Source organism: Phyllobates terribilis, unplaced genomic scaffold, assembly GCF_046119375.1.
Source record: "Phyllobates terribilis strain yellow unplaced genomic scaffold, ASM4611937v1 Scaffold_2__4_contigs__length_985480577, whole genome shotgun sequence".
Classification (NCBI taxonomy): Eukaryota; Metazoa; Chordata; class Amphibia; order Anura; family Dendrobatidae; genus Phyllobates; species Phyllobates terribilis.
This window is the reverse complement of record NW_027362762.1, coordinates 321,229,253-321,244,054: the sequence shown is the minus strand read 5'-3', so window position 1 is coordinate 321,244,054 and position 14,802 is coordinate 321,229,253.

Sequence of the window (14,802 nt, the reverse complement as noted above, 5' to 3'; positions counted from 1 at the left end):
GTGAGCAAGAGTAGAGCAGGGTCAGAGCTGAGCGAGACTGCCGGAGCAGTGAGCAAGGAGTCAGAGCTGAGCGAGACTGCCGGAGCAGTGAACAAGGAGTCAGAGCAGAGCGAGACTGCCTGAGCAGTGAGCAAAGGGTCAGAGCAGAGCGAGACTGCCAGAGCAGTGAGCAAAGGGTCAGAGCGGAGCGAGACTGCCGGAGCAGTGAGCAAAGGGTCAGAGCGGAGCGAGACTGCTGGAGCTTTGAGCAAAGGGTCAGAGCGGAGCGAGACTGCCGGAGCAGTGAGCAAAGGGTCAGAGCAGGCTAGAACCGCCGGAGCGGTGAGCAAGGCAGAGTAGGCTAGAACCGCAGGAGCGGTGAGCAAGGCAGAGCAGGCTAGAACCGCTGGAGCGGTGAGCAAGGCAGAGCAGGCTAGAACTGCCGGAGCGGTGAGCAAGGCAGAGCAGGCTAGAACCGCCAGAGCGGTGAGCAAGGCAGAGCAGGCTAGAACCACCGGAGCGGTGAGCAAGGCAGAGCAGGGGGGACAGGGCTCTGTACACACGGAACAGGCAGGAAGGGAAAGGCAGAACCAGATACCCACAGGGTACTTGCAGTGAAGTAGCGAGTGGACCACAAACTCACAAACAGAAGTACAGTGACAACGAGCAGGAGTTAGGTACGAGTTACCTGTTTTTCTCTATGTCCGTACCTTCCCTTTTCCTGCAGAATCTGATCCCGTACCTAACTCCTACTCGTTGTCCCTGTACTCCCGTTTGTGAGTTTAGAGACCACTCGCTACTTCATTGCAAGTATCTTGTGTGTACATGGTTCTGCCTCTCCCTTCCAGTCTGTTCCGAGTGAACAGAGCCCTGTCCCATCTGCTCTGCCTTGCTCACCGCTCCGGCGGTTCTTGCCTGCTCTGCCTTGCTCACCGCTCCTGCGGTTTCCGCTCTGCTCTGCCTTGCTCAGCGCTCCTGCAGTTTCCGCTCTGCTCTGCCTTGCTCACCGCTCCAGCGGTTTCCGCTCTGCTCTGCCTTGCTCACCGCTTCTGCGGTTTCCGCTCTGCTCTGCCTTGCTCACTGCTCCTGCGGTTTCCGCTCTGCCTTGCTCAGCGCTCCTGCGATTTCCGCTCTGCTCTGACCCTTTGCTCGCTGCTCCGGCAGTCTCGCTCTGCTCTGACCCTTTGCTTGCTGCTCCGGCAGTCTCGCTCTGCTCTGACCCTTTGCTCGCCGCTCCGGCAGTCTCGCTCTGCTCTGACCCTTTGCTCGCTGATCCGGCAGTCTCGCTCTGCTCTGACCCTTTGCGTGCTGCTCCGGCAGTCTCGCTCTGCTCTGACCCTTTGCTCGCTGCTCCGGCAGTCTCGCTCTGCTCTGACCCTTTGCTCGCCGCTCCGGCAGTCTCGCTCTGCTCTGACCCTTTGCTCGCTGATCCGGCAGTCTCGCTCTGCTCTGACCCTTTGCTCGCTGCTCCGGCAGTCTCGCTCTGCTCTGACCCTTTGCTCGCTGCTCCGGCAGTCTCGCTCTGCTCTGACCCTTTGCTCGCTGCTCCGGCAGTCTCGTCCTGCTCTTCTCTCGCTCACCGCTCCAGGCGGTCTCGTCTTGTTCTGCTCTTGCTCGCCGCTCTTGGCGGCCTCACTCTGCTGTGTTTGTCCACCGCATCTGTGGTTCTGTTCCTGAGTCCCAGTCTGTACTGGGTCCTATCCACTCGGTGCTCCAAACTGTCATACCTGCCAGTACCTCCCAGCCTGCATACCAGTCGTGCTTACCAGCATCCGCCAGTCTGCATACCAGCCGTGTCTGCCTATACCCAGCAGTCTGTGTGCCAGCCTAACCTGCCTGTTCCTGTATTCCCCTGTGTTGGTCAACAGCCGTGTCCGGGGTCTGTCCTGGTGTAGCACCTGGTCCCTCTGCTCGGTTCCTCCTTGGTGCACTGGCGTCGTATGCCGTCGTGCGACCCTGGTCGGATTGGGTAGATACTTAGTTACGCCCCTCCAGGCATTCACTCTCCGGTACGGTCCAGTGGAATCACTACATATACACGCACACGCCACTCAGCCCGGGTGTGTGCATTACAGCATGCTCAGGCCATGGTTCCCGTTGAGCCCCATGGCCTTCGCTCTCTGAGACGTTTTCCAGTGAATACGTGCATTAAAAAATAAATAAATAAATAAAATAATAATAATTTTTTTCTTTAGCTGAGCTCCAGGCGAATTACGCACCCGTCCAGATGGAACTTTCTGCACTCGTTCCTGCGGATCCGTCACGGTACTATGGGGATCCAAGACAGAGTCGTGCATTTGTGGCGCAATGCTTGCTACACTTCAAGTTCTACCCTCTTTGTTTTCCCACCGATCGGGTTAAGGTGGGATTCATGATGTCTTACCTAGCGGGTGATGCCTTGAAATGGATCACCCCCCTATGGGACGCACAGGATCCTATCGTTCTGGACTTGCAGGCCTTCCTGGTGGCCTTTCTAATGGGCTTCGATGACCCTAACCTGGAGGCTCCTACTGAAGCTTCACTTCCCAATATCCCGGAGCAGCCCCGATGGGTAATGTGTGTGGGTAGCGCACTAGTCCTCCTGCCCGAAGAGACTACTGCCTATCCAGAATCCACACAGGATGACTACGCTCTCCGGAATACTTCTCCCAACCTCAAGAGGCAGTCCAAACGTGCTAGGCGTAGAGACAAGCCGTCACGCCAGGGTCTGTCCTCCCAAAGACCTCCTGATCCCAACCTTGAAGTCCCTGCTGAAGCTTCATTTCCCTGTATCCCAGAGCAGCCCCGATGGGTAATGTGCATGGGTAGCGCACCTGTTCTCCTGCCCGAAGAGACTTCTGCCCACCTAGAATCCACACAGGAGGACTTACTGCACCCGGTATCTGATGCTTCACCCACTTTAACCGGTGAGCCTGTCCAAGGGTACTCCGAAGCAGTGATTACCTCCGAGTCTGTGCATCACTACTACCTGGCGGAGGACCCCCTGTTGCCTCCTGAATCCTCCGGGATATCACCTGATGACAAATGGAGAGAGACTTCCCTACACCCGGTACCCGATACTTCGTCCGCTCCGTCCTGTGAGCCTGACAATGGGTACCTCAAAGCGGTAGTTAACCCCGAGTCTCTACACCCCTCCGACCAGGCAGAGGACCTCCAGTTGTCTCCAGAACCCTTCGGGGTGCTACCTGGTAGCGAATGGACAGAGTATTCCCTATAATCTGTACCTGATACCTCGCCCGCTTCGTCCAGTGAGTCCGACCTAGTGTACTCCGAAGCAAAGGTTATCCCCGAGTCTCTACACCCCTCCGACCAGGCGGAGGACCTCCAGTTGTCTCCTGAACCCTTCGGGGTGCTACCTGATAGCGAATGGACAGAGACTCTCCTATTCTCGGTACCTGATACCTCGCCCATTTCATCCTGTGAGCTTGACAAGATGTACCCCGAAGCAGAGGTTACCCCAGAGTCTCTGCACCCCTCCAACCCGGCGGAGGACTTCCAGTTGTCTCCTGAACCCTCTGGGGTGCTACCTGATAATAAGTGGAGAGAGACTTCCTTGTGTGCTGTTCCTGGTACTCCACCCGTTTCGTCTGTTGCTGAGGATGGCTGGATAGGAGGTAGTATCCTAGCTACCCAGATGAGACCAGTTTTGTCTCTTCCTGTGGACAGTAGAAGTAATCTCCTTGAAGAGAAGGATTGGCCCTCAAATTCCCTGCGGAAGATTCTGGCAGGCCTGAAGAAGAGGGGGCATAAGGGGGGGGTACTGTAACATACCTGGCGGCGTCCTTGCATAGTGGTTCATCTCCCACTGTGCAAGAGCGCGCACTTGATTTCCAGCCAGACTATCACTCTGGCTTTCCTCCATGCTGTCTGCTTGCCTCTGTTTCTTCTGCTTAAGGGCGGCGCCCGACCACTTCCTGCTTCTTGTAGCTGCTGCGGGCACACCCCTTGTGCGTCCTCAGCCTATTGCTGTCTGTCACCTGGTATTTTACCCAGCTCTTTCCTGGAATCCTTGCCTGAGCATTGTGTTCTGTCAGTTGGCTTCTGTCACTGATGTGCCAGGTTCTGTCTATGTTTCCTGCCTTGCGGTATCAGTTCCCGTGTCTGAACTGTGTCCTGTCTGAACTATCTTCTAGCCTGTTGTCTTCTGCCTATCCTGGAGGCTGTATTTCCAGGCCAGTGTGAACACGCTCCTAGCCTGTTCTTTCCGCCTTCTAGGGGCTGCATACCTAGATCCGTTCCTGTATCTTGCCTGTTCCTGTCTGAACACGCTCCTAGCCTGTTCGTTCTGCCTTCTAGGGGCCGCATACCTAGAACCGCTCCTGTATCTTGCTGCTGTGTCTGTTCTTGTCTGAATACTCTCCTAGCCTGTTACCTGTTTTTCTCTATGTCCGTACCTTCCCTTTTCCTGCAGAATCTGATCCCGTACCTAACTCCTACTCGTTGTCCCTGTACTCCCGTTTGTGCCACTCGCTACTTCATTGCAAGTATCTTGTGTGTACCTGGTTCTGCCTCTCCCTTCCAGTCTGTTCCATGTGAACAGAGCCCTGTCCCCTCTGCTCTGCCTTGCTCACCGCTCCGGCGATTCTTGCCTGCTCTGCCTTGCTCACCGCTCCTACGGTTTCCGCTCTGCTCTGCCTTGCTCACCGCTCCTTCAGTTTCCGCTCTGCTCTGACCCTTTGCTCGCCGCTCCGGCAGTCTCGCTCTGCTCTGAGCCTTTGCTCGCCGCACCGGCAGTCTCGCTCTGCTCTGACCCTTTGCTCGCCGCTCCGGCAGTCTCGCTCTGCTCTGACCCTTTGCTCGCCGCTCCGGCAGTCTCGCTCTGCTCTGACCCTTTGCTCGCTGATCCGGCAGTCTCGCTCTGCTCTGACCCTTTGCTCGCCGCTCCGGCAGTCTCGCTCTGCTCTGACCCTTTGCTCGCCGCTCCGGCAGTCTCGCTCTGCTCTGACCCTTTGCTCGCCGCTCCGGCAGTCTCGCTCTGCTCTGACCCTTTGCTCGCCGCTCCGGCAGTCTCGCTCTGCTCTGACCCTTTGCTCGCCGCTCCGGCAGTCTCGCTCTGCTCTGACCCTTTGCTCGCCGCTCCGGCAGTCTCGCTCTGCTCTGACCCTTTGCTCGCCGCTCCGGCAGTCTCGCTCTGCTCTGACCCTTTGCTCGCCGCTCCGGCAGTCTCGCTCTGCTCTGACCCTTTGCTCGCCGCTCCGGCAGTCTCGCTCTGCTCTGACCCTTTGCTCGCCGCTCCGGCAGTCTCGCTCTGCTCTGACCCTTTGCTCGCCGCTCCGGCAGTCTCGCTCTGCTCTGACCCTTTGCTCGCCGCTCCGGCAGTCTCGCTCTGCTCTGACCCTTTGCTCGCCGCTCCGGCAGTCTCGCTCTGCTCTGACCCTTTGCTCGCCGCTCCGGCAGTCTCGCTCTGCTCTGACCCTTTGCTCGCCGCTCCGGCAGTCTCGCTCTGCTCTGACCCTTTGCTCGCCGCTCCGGCAGTCTCGCTCTGCTCTGACCCTTTGCTCGCCGCTCCGGCAGTCTCGCTCTGCTCTGACCCTTTGCTCGCCGCTCCGGCAGTCTCGCTCTGCTCTGACCCTTTGCTCGCCGCTCCGGCAGTCTCGCTCTGCTCTGACCCTTTGCTCGCCGCTCCGGCAGTCTCGCTCTGCTCTGACCCTTTGCTCGCCGCTCCGGCAGTCTCGCTCTGCTCTGACCCTTTGCTCGCCGCTTCGGCAGTCTCGCTCTGCTCTGACCCTTTGCTCGCCGCTCCGGCAGTCTCGCTCTGCTCTGACCCTTTGCTCGCCGCTCCGGCAGTCTCGCTCTGCTCTGACCCTTTGCTCGCCGCTCCGGCAGTCTCGCTCTGCTCTGACCCTTTGCTCGCCGCTCCGGCAGTCTCGCTCTGCTCTGACCCTTTGCTCGCCGCTCCGGCAGTCTCGCTCTGCTCTGACCCTTTGCTCGCCGCTCCGGCAGTCTCGCTCTGCTCTGACCCTTTGCTCGCCGCTCCGGCAGTCTCGCTCTGCTCTGACCCTTTGCTCGCCGCTCCGGCAGTCTCGCTCTGCTCTGACCCTTTGCTCGCCGCTCCGGCAGTCTCGCTCTGCTCTGACCCTTTGCTCGCCGCTCCGGCAGTCTCGCTCTGCTCTGACCCTTTGCTCGCCGCTCCGGCAGTCTCGCTCTGCTCTGACCCTTTGCTCGCCGCTCCGGCAGTCTCGCTCTGCTCTGACCCTTTGCTCGCCGCTCCGGCAGTCTCGCTCTGCTCTGACCCTTTGCTCGCCGCTCCGGCAGTCTCGCTCTGCTCTGACCCTTTGCTCGCCGCTCCGGCAGTCTCGCTCTGCTCTGACCCTTTGCTCGCCGCTCCGGCAGTCTCGCTCTGCTCTGACCCTTTGCTCGCCGCTCCGGCAGTCTCGCTCTGCTCTGACCCTTTGCTCGCCGCTCCGGCAGTCTCGCTCTGCTCTGACCCTTTGCTCGCCGCTCCGGCAGTCTCGCTCTGCTCTGACCCTTCGCTCGCCGCTCCGGCAGACTCGCTCTGCTCTGACCCTTCGCTCGCTGCTCCGGCAGTCTCCCTCTGCTCTGACCCTTCGCTCGCTGCTCCGGCAGTCTCGCTCTGCTCTGACCCTTCGCTCACTGCCCCGGCAGTCTCGCTCTGCTCTGACCCTTCGCTCGCTGCTCCGGCAGTCTCGCTCTGCTCTGACCCTTCGCTCGCTGCTTCGGCAGTCTCGTCCTGCTCTGACCCATCGCTCGCTGCTCCGGCAGTCTCATCCTGCTCTTCTCTCGCTCACCGCTCCAGGCGGTCTTGTCTTGTTCTGCTCTTGCTTGCCGCTCTGGGCGGCCTCACTCTTCTGTGTTTGTCCACCGCATCTGCGGTTCTGTTCCTGAGTCCCAGTCTGTACTGTGTCCTATCCACTCGTTGCTCCAACCTGTCGTACCTGCCAGTACCTCCCTGCCTGCATACCAGTCGTGCTTACCAGCATCCGCCAGTCTGCATACCAGCCATGTCTGCCTATACCCACCAGTCTGTGTGCCAGCCTAACCTGTCTGTTCCTGTATTCCCCTATGTGGGTCAACAGCCGGGTCCGGGGTCTGTCCTGGAGTAGCACCTGGTCCCCCTGCTTGGTTCCTCCATGGTGCACTGGCGTCGTATGCCGTCGTGCGACCCTGGTCGGATCGGGTGCATACTTAGTTACGCCCCTCCAGGCATTCAATCTCCGGCACGGTCCAGTGGAATCACTACATATACACGCACACGCCACTCAGCCCGGGCGTGTGCATTACACATTCAGAGTGAGAAGCTGTTGTCCTAGTAGTGGACAACCCCTTTAAAGTAAGAATACACACATATTTCTGACTGAGATAAAAAAGGAAGTCAAAAATATTTCTGCAGTATCCCAACATTTTGTCAAAATTCACAGAGAAAACATTAGTAGTGTTAGAGCAATTTGTATAGAAAAGGTGAAGTAAGAGGAGACGATCATGCAAGATTATTATTGTGCAGGGAAGCCCATTGGATTTTTGTTAAGCCCATTGGATTTTTGTTTTGCAAACAGCCTTTTGGTCTGAATTTACAATGAGCATATCTTTATTAAATAACTTGTTTATTAAGTTTTTAGATATTGTTTTTGTAAATTATATATTACGCTTTGTTTGGTATTGCTTTTTGGTGTTTTCTGCTTTTTTTTTTTGTAAATAGGTATATGTACCATATACCTGCCAAATATTATTTTCCAATTGGAAGACGCAGGACGGGATGGGTGGGTGCAATACATGCCTTTTTATTGGTGAATGTATTTAGTTTCAAACAGCAATGAATAAGGAAGTTATATTCTGAAATGCATCAAATGTTTGAATATGTGTGTTAGTGGTGTTTTAAGCACACATATTAAAAAGATAAAGAATATAAGTCTTCAAGGAAGATGGAGTGCTGACTTGTTTCCAATTTAAATTTTCATTGCTTGGTCCAACAAGTGACTGTCTGCCATACTTCTTCACAAAAGTTCTTTTACCTCTTGCTTTCAGTGACATTGACCTTCAACAATCAACAATGCTTCACAGCGGCTACAACTTTAAAAGTTCTTAAAAAGTTTAGTCCTATTTTAAATTTGTGGGAAGGATCTATCATGGGGTCCCTGAGCAGCCTGCTGTTGCCCAGCAGGTAACAAACTTGTCTACGTGCTACATGACGACCAGCTGACCACATAAATAATGCACCAGAACCAAGCTCATAACATATATGCAGCACCAGAATCATGCACATACAATAAGTATAGCACCAGATTGAATGCAATAAGATGTATACAGCCCAAGAACTGAGCTTGTAGCATAAACAAGAGACCAAAGCTAAACTAGCATGTATATACAGCGACGGACCTAAACTCATAAATTAGAATACTGCAGTAGAATCAAGTTCGTATCATAAATACCACACCTTAGCAAAGCTCATTAGGCAAATAAAGCACCAGAACCAAGCTCATCAGATAAATAAAGCACCAGAGCCATGCTCATTAGATGAATACAATGCCAGAGCTAGAGTAATAACATAAATACATAACCAGAGCCAAGCTCATTAGATAGTTCAATACCAGAGGCAAGAGGATGACATAAATACAGAAGATAAAGCAACCTCAATACAGAGAATAAATATATATACAGTACACAGCCAAAGATAAAATTATATAAACGGTGCAACATTCGTATTGGAATACCAAGTAATTCAACGAATAAAGAGCAAGGCAATAGATAGATAAATAGATAAAATAGTAAAATAAAATAAAGTAGATAAAAAAGTGAGCAAAAGACTGGTTGCACTTCCTGAATTTAAACAATATAATTATTTATAATGTAACAAACACGAAAACCTAGACAAGACAAATATTTTTTTAAAAAGGTGTACTTGCAAGACAACCTGTTTCCTAGACCAAAAACTGGCACTAGGATGCAACCCATAAAACTAGCATGATAACCAAGAGTGCTGTATAAATATATTCAATATCTAAAATAGGTATGAATAGACATTTCCCTAAGGTGATGTCAAATAGTATTTTATAAAGCAAAAAGGTGCAATGCGCATATTCAGATAATACATAAATAATGCAGTATCAAAATAATACAAAATACGTCAGCAGTAACACTGTGCAATAAAGTGCTATGTGCAGTCACCAAGGTAAACTGGCTCATAGGATACATACCATGTCAGAATGAATCCCCACGCATATCGCCAAAGGAGCTGGCTTCCTCAGGAGTGAGGTGTAGGAACATTATTCAATGTTTTTTTTGTCTTGTCTAGGTTTTTGTGCTTGTTACATAATAAATAACTATATTGTTTAACCTCAGGAAATGCAGTTGATCTTTTGTACGTGCCTATCCTTTTTTTCAATCATACATGTTTTATATGTATTTTGGCTAGCACTCCATTAATATACAGGTGGTGTCTGCTACCTTGCTACTTTTTGATAGAAAAGTGAGCAAAAAAAAAAACCCTTAAGAAAATCGTATCGCTGCCAAAATGCAGCTTCATCAGGAGAAGTATTTCAGCAATGATACGCATGGGTCTCCTCTCATTGCAGCTTATAGTTTTTTTATACTTTTATATATATTTTTTAGTTTTTTGCATATTTAGCCAAATGTTGGACCCTTTTGTTCCTTTATAAATAATCATTGACCAGTAACATTATTATTACCATATTAATCGTCATATAATAATTTCTTGGGAGCTGATGCAATATTGTATTTTGTATATTGCTACTTTTTGATATATGAACACCTATATACACAATCCATATGATTAGACTCTAATGTATGAAAAATCAGTACACAGAATATCAAAACAATGCAAGCCAATAAAATCACTGAAATCTTTATTATTAATATAGAAAACCAGACATACAATAGTTATCAAAAATAAATAGACAAAAAATACAATACACAGGCAATGAAAAAATGGGGGATATCTCTACAGGAAAAATAAAACCATAATGGAAACCTTGCTAGATAGATAATAGATGTAGCCTCAGGGGTATATTTACTGCAAATAATAATTCACTATAAAATGTAGGCAGGTAAGAAAAAATTAAGTAGGTACATATGGGAGTAAGGTAAGTAGATGTATTAGTTACAATAAACCCCCCATCTATCCAAGAAATCATTATATACCCACATGACTCCAATAATACAGCACCAAGGAAGAGGGTGATGTCCTGCTACACCCAAATCGCCTTTAGCAAGAATGGCTTCTTACAGGGGGTGAAACATTGTGAAATTGCAGGGTATTTAAATCAGAATCATCCACTTACTCAACACTAGTGATGAGCGAATTAGTTTGAAATCCGATCTTACAAATTAAGCTCGACACGAATATGGCACATTTGGATTCGTGATCAGAAATGCAAGCAAAATTTCTTAAATTTGGGAAAAATCTGCAACGTTCAGTGAATAAATGCGGGAACGTGATTGCGGGGCAACTATAGTATTTTTAACTGTTTTGCTAGCATAGTTCTAGTGTATGATGAGCGGGGGGACATGGTAGATGAGTATGGGGACTGGTGAGAACTTAGAACAGGTCAGATCAGTGACGCGCTTGTAATCTTTTTTTTTTCCCTGTAACTTTAAATCAGGAAAGCGCGGCTAGCCAATCAGAGCGCAGGAAGCATACACACTGTCCAGACACAAGGGCTTCTGCAATTGGCTGCTGAAATCACATGTCCACTCTATATAAAAACTGGCCATGTTCCCTCAGCGCCATTTTATCTATGTCACTGCTGGAGACAGACGCTGCTCAGTGTGTGCCCGTATACTGAGAGAGATATTAGCTAGATAGATGGGCGCTTGTTTGGAAGTCAGATAGTGTAGATAAGTACTGTGCTGTGTACCTGTTCAATCGACCTTACAGCACATTTTTTTTCTTGTACAATTACTGAGATTCTGACAGAAAGAGCAGGGCCCATGCAATAGAACAATGGTGTGCACCGGTTGTACTTTCCTCCATGCAGGAGTATACCTGCAATCTACTTTTGCACTTGCTAATCTGATAAAGCAAGCAAGCCCTTGTAGGCCACTTTATGATTTTGTGGGGTTGAAATTCAGCTATCTGCAGAGCTTGTCAATGCAGAGCTTCTGAGTGCAGAGCACAAAAAAACTTTTTTTTCATTTGTTAATGTGATAGTGCAAGCTGTGCTAGCCCAGTTTGTCATTTTTTTCGTGGGTGAACTTCAGCTGTATGCACAGTAAAACAAATATTTTTTTTCTGTTGGCAGGCAGAATCCACCAAAGATTTTTTTGTGTGGCAAACATCATACACTCTGCTATACATCAGCTACTACGTTAGTGGTGGTAAACTTCAGCTGTTTTCAGAGTACAAAAATATTTTTTCTAGTTGCTAGCCACAGTCCACCAAAGTTTTTTTTGTGTGGCAAACTTGATGCACTCTGCTAAAAGCCACCTACTATCTTAGTGGCGGTGAACCTCAGCTGTTTTCAGAGTAAAAAAATAGTTTTTTTGTCTTGCTAGGCAGAGTCCACCAAAGATATTTTTGTGTGGCAAACATTATACACTCTGCTATACGTCAGCTACTACATTAGTGGCGGTGAACTTCAGCTGTTTTCAGAGTAAAAGAAAACGATTTTTTGTCTGGTTAGGCAGAGTCCACCAAAGATTTTTTTGTGTGGCAAACTTGATGCACTCTGCTAAAAGACACCTACTGTCTTAGTGGATGTGAACTTCAGCCGTTTTCAGAGTAAAAAAATAGATTTTTTGTCTTGTTAGGCAGAGTCCACCACAGATATTTTTGTGTGGCAAACATCATACACTCTGCTATACGTCAGCTACTACATTATTGGCTGTGAACTTCAGCTGTTTTCAGAGTAAAAAAATATATTTTTTCTGTTGCTAGCCACAGTCCACCAAATTTTTTTTTGTGTGGCAAACCTGATACACTCTGCTAAAAGACACCTAGTAAGAGTAAAAAAATAGATTTTTTTTGTCTTACTAGGCATTTTCCATAAAAGATTTTTTTGTTTGGCAAACTTCATACACTCTGCTATACATGAGCTACTACATTACTCGCTGTGAACTTCAGCTGTTTTCAGAGTAAAAAAAATATTTTTTTTCTGTTGCTAGGCAGAGTCCAAAAAATATTTTTTTCTGTCACAAACAAGTTACTCTCTGCTATAGGCCACCAAGTCCTTTTAGTTGTGGTGAAATTCAGCTGTAATCAGAGCTTATGCAGAGTAAAAAAAATCTATTTTTTGCTGTTCCTAACATGATACAGCAGGCTAGATCTGAGTTTGAAATAGTTTGGAGAATATCTTGTATATTATAGAGGCGTCATCCACACTAAAAAAATACTTTGTTCGGTTCGTACGTTATACAGCTGGGACATCTCAGTTTGAAATAGTTTGTAGAATATCTCCTATGTTCTACAGGTCTCATCCACACTAAAAAAAATACTTTGTTCTGTTAGTAACGTTATACAGCAAGCCATATCTTATCCTTATACCTTATCATTCAGTGCTACTGAAATTCAGGTGTGCGCAGCGCTGTTGCAGAGGAAAAAATCTAATTTTGTTTTGCTAATAGCGTGCTCCTACCACAATATCTGAGCAACATGAGTGGGAAAAAGAGAGGTCGTGGTGGAAGGGGAAATTGGCTTGGTGTTCAAGGTATATGTGGGGTAGGTGGTAATGTTAGTGAAAGCACTAGCGAACCAACACCGTCATGTCCTATCCGAAGACAACTGACAACTTCAGTTAGTGAATGGGCTACCCCACTCCCTTTCTTTGGCAGTCGCACAGCAATGCACCTTGTTGATAAGGGTCAGAAAGAGCAGGTGCTCCAGTGGATGGCAAGCGCTGCTTCAAGTGGCCTCTCCTCTTATACCTCCACCTCAACATCACACACAGTACAGTGCACAGAGGTGGCTCCCCAATTACTCTTGGATGAGTCTGTAGAACTGTTCACCCATTCTATACCATGGGTATCAGAAGTGTACTCCAAATATTCACATAGTCAAGAAGAGGAGGAAAGCATCTGCACCGATGCCCAAATTTTTTTTAAGTTGGATTCGGGGCAGGACAGAGTAGGGTCCGAGCAGGTTCCTGACCCTCCCACTGGGGAGGGAGGTGATCCTAATGAGTCTCAGATACCTGAAGCTCAGGGCAACAAGATGAGAAGGGTCACTCTGACGGAGAGGAATGGGATAACACATTGGTTGATGACGAGGTTGAAGATCCTACTTTGTGTGAACCCAGAGTCACACAGCCAAGTAGCTTATCTGAGGAGGTGGAGGAAGAAGGCAAGGAGGTTACCTTTTGCCCTATGGTGCAGACACAGACTGATGCAAGTAAAAGGAGCACTGCATTCTTAGACACAACGGTTGATGTGGCCAGCAGTGGTCGTGGGTCTGCAGCTCGCAGGGGCCGAAAGGCTAGCCTAGCCTGGGCCTTTTTTGTCACTGCAAATGATGAATCAACTCACGTTATCTGTAGTGATGAGCGAGCATGCTTGCTATTGCTCGGTGCTCACCCGAGCATCTCACTGTACATCTCAGTACTCGAGATGCTCGGAACTCGCCGAGTACTTGCGAGATGCTCGGGCGGATGCTCGGGTCCCCTCCCTGCATGTTTGGCGGTCTTTAGAGCGCCAATGAACATGCAGGGATTGCCTGGCATGAACTGTAATGCCATAGCCATGTTGGTTGTGGGCATTACAGTTATTGGCTGGCTGCACAGCATCATCAGGTCTATATCAGACCTGGCGCCGCCATGCTCGTCACAGTCATTCCGAATCAGACAGTGTAGGGAGAGCTGCTGCTGGGTCAGGGAGAGATTTGATCGTGTATTAGGGAGTGTAGGGTGAAAAAACGCACATTACACATATCCATCTTAACAAACAGTCCTTCTGAGGACTAATCCATCTGCAGAGATAGCAGGCAGGCAGGGTATATAGACAGGCAGTGTATATAGCAGACTGCAGTGCATATAGCACAAGAGGGTCCATTCCAGTTCTGCCTTCTGCTGCTGTTAGATATTTCTATACAAAGGCCCAGGTCTCAGGGGCCAGGAATACTTTTCCTTGGATCTTAATCCTCATTATTTGCTTAAAAAGCAATCCAGAGAACACCATAATTTCTGCGCCATTTGCTTTTTGGCACTGCAGAATACAGCCAGGTCCTTTCCATATTAGAGCGCTAGAAACCCAGCTATTTAAAAATGTATTTTCTCCGTCAAACGGATCACATATACTCTGTCAGAAAATACTGCCATTTCTGGCATCCTCTAAAAATTTCCTTTAGTGTGTCATTGAAGCAATTCACCGCAGTTTGCTGTTCAAACTACTTACCTACAGGCCAGGTATTCAAAACTGGGTTTTCTCCGTCAAACGGATCACACATACGTTGTCAGAAAATACTGCCATTTCTGGCCTCCATTAAAAATTTCCTTTAGTGTGTCAGTGAAGCAATTCACACCAGTTTGCTGTTCAAACTACTTACCTACAGGCCAGGTATTTAAAACTGTTTTCTCCGTCAAACGGATCACATATATGTTGTCAGAAAATACTGCCATTTCTGGCCTCAATTAAAAATTTCCTTCAGTGTGTCATTGAAGCAATTCACCGCAGTTTGCTGTTCAAACTACTTACCTACAGGCCAGGTATTTAAAACTGTGTTTTCTCCGTCAAACGGATCACATATACGTTGCCAGAAAATACTGCCATTTCTGGCTCCCATTAAAAATTTCCTTTAGTGTGTCATTGAAGCAATTTACACCAGTTTGCTGTTCCAACTACTTACCTACAGGCCAGGTATTTAAAACTGTGTTTTCTCTATCACACGGATCACATATAAGTTCGATCCAAACTCAGTCA